The sequence below is a fragment of the Dreissena polymorpha genome, chromosome 2, assembly GCF_020536995.1.
Source record: "Dreissena polymorpha isolate Duluth1 chromosome 2, UMN_Dpol_1.0, whole genome shotgun sequence".
In the NCBI taxonomy this organism is placed as follows: Eukaryota; Metazoa; Mollusca; class Bivalvia; order Myida; family Dreissenidae; genus Dreissena; species Dreissena polymorpha.
The window spans coordinates 83,313,183-83,317,542 of NC_068356.1; positions in this window are offsets into that span (position 1 = coordinate 83,313,183).

Consider the following 4,360-nt stretch of genomic DNA (forward strand, 5'->3'; position numbering starts at 1 on the left):
ATTTTCCGTTTAAAGAAAGTTTTTTTTGAACGAAATCCATTCCAAGCCGACTTCACGTGCTAATCGGGGACAATTATAAATTATACAAAAAGAATAACAACAACATACAACTATGACGTTCTAATTAATACAATTAAAATATACTTGAAACTTTGGTCACGCGCGTCATTATTATATTTGATGAATACATTGAAATGACATTCACCTTTAGAATAACCACAGTCAAAACAGTTTTTGAAATATTGAATGGGACAGATAACCGATATTTTCAATACGACCTTTTTGCTTATCTTAACTACTTAAGTCAACCAGCAAATGAAAAATACACATAGAAACGTACAATTGTGATTCATTCGTAATAAAATACAATTAGATACGTACAATTGAGATTCATTCGTTATAAAATACACATAGATACGTACAATTGTGATTCATTCGTAATAAAATACACATAGATGCGTACAATTGTGATTCATTCGTAATAAAATACACATAGATACGTACAATTGTGATTCATTCGCAATAAAATACACATAGATACGTACAATTGAGATTCATTCGTAATAAAATACACATAGATACGTACAATTGTGATTCATTCGTAATAAAATACACATAGATACGTACAATTGACCAGTCGCCAACTCCGCCCACATTTTGTCGATCAGCCAATCAGATATCGATTTTTCACACACCCCTCAGCAACGCTTATCTGGCCGCCATTTTATCCGACAAACAAAGCGCGTTGTACATATGGAATGGACGTAATTTTTAAGAGTTTACACATATTTTATATCAAATGCATGATCATTACTGTTCGATCATTATTCAAAATTGTAGGTGCTATACAAACTTTATAAAAGGTTATTATTTAATCTTTATTTCTTGAACATATGAACGAGTAATGAGAAAACAAACACAATAAATAGTTTAACCACACCAGGTGTGTGTTCTATAAAACGTGTTATACCGTTTGATGCACAATATTATTAAGCAGTTTGGGCAACATAATATAATTGCCACACGTTCTTATTAATCTCAGCGTAATTGTCGATGATTAATAAATAACAGTATGTTGCGTGGATCTCAGAATGAAGGAACATTAAGGCATTGTAAGGTACTGTACACAAGAAAAGAAAACTATTTAATTACTTAAATGATTTCCAATTATATATTTATTTTCTGTGGATCATAAACAAGGGAAATCATTATAAATTGTTAACTTAAATATTGTTTTAACCAAAGTAAACAACAAAAAGGTGATTTCAACGCGGCTTAGCCAGCTTAAAGCGACTTCAAGTGTAAAATGTACGGCTTATAAAACAACAACAACATTTTTAATACAACATATATTGATACGGGGAGAAATGTAAAAATTGCAATTAACATATAAGGGCCATCTTGTTATAAATAAGCAAATGCATAATATGCTAAATGTATTCAGTTCGAATGTTCGTGAACAGCACCGTAATACCAACATTTCATTTTTTGATAGTGAAATGTAACAGGTTCGCATTAAACATAAATGAAATAAAATGCATATTAGACTAACTGTTAATGAAACCACGAAATTAGGCCTGTATTAAATTATGGTTAAAATCAAAATTTAATTTATATCAAAATAAAAAAATCGGTGTCTTTTTAAAGATAACACAATAAAACAAAGATCTAAACATGTTTAATAAACAAAAAACCCATCATGATATGGATATGTCATTTGCATTTAATAAAAATATTTTCAAAATTATATATGAATAGCCACCGGGTTCACTGTCAGACGGTTGAATACACGTTCAAAATCAATATGAAATAAAGGCTCATTTTTACAACGGATTTTTCATCAACTCCCTATATAATATGTACAAGAAACGTTTCTGATAGTCAGTCTGCCGTTAACTCATTTATTTTGATTACGCCATTTCTCTCTAAAGTTTTTATGATTGTATAAACGTTTTACAAAGCAGTTTAGTTTAGTGTGCGGCTTTAATAATTTATATTATAGAAAAGAGCATAATACAGCATTACAAATATAGAATTTCCCTCACGTAATCCGCTATAATTGCGATCTGCTTGTCGGAGTTTTCTAATCACTAGACCACGTGACTATGTGGGCGGAGCGATCGATAATTTGGCGACTGGTCAATTGTGATTCATTCGTAATAAAATACAGATAGATACATACAATTGTGATTCATTCGTAATAAAATACACATAGATACGTACAATTGTGATTCATTCGTAATAAAATACACTTTTTAATACTAAAACACGAAGTTTCAAATACAGTATTGCTAGATACGATAACAAAACGTACGACGACCACGCAATCTATAAATTAAATACATACATAATCCTGTTACATTTATTATTCTTAACAAAAATGTACATAGTTTAAGAATGCATCCAGCTTTTATACATTTTAAAAGCTTCCTGCATTCCGCATAGGCTAATCAGGGATGACACTTAACGCACATGCATTAAGCCCAGTTCTCTCAGAACACGACTCAAATGAACATGACGTGGTGTGCTTATTGTTGCTCGCACAGTGTTAACCCGAGTAAATACTGTGTTAATCACACATTTAGTTAGCCAATAATTGTTTTAAGTTTCATACGGTAGATATGTTTATTAACCAACACGTGTGTAGACAAAGTTAAACAAAAGCAGGCCGTAGTGTTCATTTCAAGCGCCATCGCATTTTATATGCGTTATGTATACATTACGGACGCGGAGATGCGTAACGTATTTACCTACAGAGCGCTTTACAGACAGAGAGACAGACAGACAGCTGCAAAGCAATATACCAAAGCATTTAACATACCCCGTATACATATTTGTTTAAAAGCGTAGAACTACAACAATTACTATTCATTTACATATTTACGTGGTAGGAGAGGAATATGATTATCGATGTTGTGGTCAAATGTCAAGACTGCACAGGCTGATCTGGGGTGACACTTTACGCACATGCATTAACCCCCCTTTTCACAGAGCACGACCCAAGTATACAAGATTCATCCAAGTATGTTTAGTACGTTTTAGTACGTTTTGAGGATTCTTACCGTCCAGTTTTGTGGAGGAACGCACTGGGCAGGCGGACTCACAAGCACACGCACGGACAGAATGATGAACAAGTCTCTAAGTGACTTTTGTAGTTACGAAGAAAGTCATTTATCTGAAGTGACTTTAAAAGTCATTTAAAACATATTTTAGTCATACATAATACTAACCCTATTAGATTTATACTTATTATTATTTTAAATTTCTACAAAATTGTCACTTATTTAAGGTTTCGTTAGCCCGGAGGAAAACAGACAGGACGGAATATTACCTATAGCCTCCTCCGATATCACCATTGGTGTAAGAATCATAATGATTTCAATATATAAATCAATTTTTACTTGCTAATTTATGTCGTTGGTGTAAGAAAGAAATAAACACTTCACGAACTGTTTATAAATTGAATGTTACACATAATAAAATGTTATATCGGAATTAATTAAGATTTAGTTTCTTCATTTTGATATTCGTGATTCGAATGCACGAACGGTTTTCACATTGTCTATCGGTATATTTGTTCTTTCGATGGTCCCACTTGTTGGACGGTGTTTCCCTCTAAACATTTCCAGAAAGGGGTTAAATAATACTTCGTATATAGATTGAATTCACCATAACTAACCAACTACCATACCTTTCTTTCCAACATGTTTTGGTTGATTGGATGTCTTATCCTTTTTTTGCGAAAAGCGTAACCATAACATGTTCATATCATGTGCGAAACCTAAAATAAAACGAATAGAAGAGAGTCAAACGAGACGTCTTAGAAAGGTGACTTGTAAAAGAAATGCAGAATACATAATCAATATGTCTATTTTATTAGCGACATAAGTAGTTCCCATCTGGTAGACTTCGCCTATATAGTGCATAACTTTCTTAATGAGAAGGTTAAAATAACCAACACAAAGACGTGCGTATATAAATGGGCAAACACACCCACATGTATCATTAATAGGTCTAGTCGGCTCCAATATGATATATGCTCACATCGGTCCATTGTTTTAAACCATAGTCAAGCAGCAAGAAAACATTTTTACACGGGCATTTAATTACATAAATAAAATACCATCACACATATTAAACAATTATCAAATCGAAAAGGAGCTCTTACAGTACACGCAGTAAGCTACACATAATTTAACAAATAATATAATCAAATCCGGACAAATTATCAAAATTCAACTTATGTAACTCGTTCCCAACGGTCATTAATATTCCAGTACAGAGATAAAAAGACAACATAATATGTCTTTAATGTACCGAACTTCAGAATTACACAATTCAAAAAAACACACACTAAATG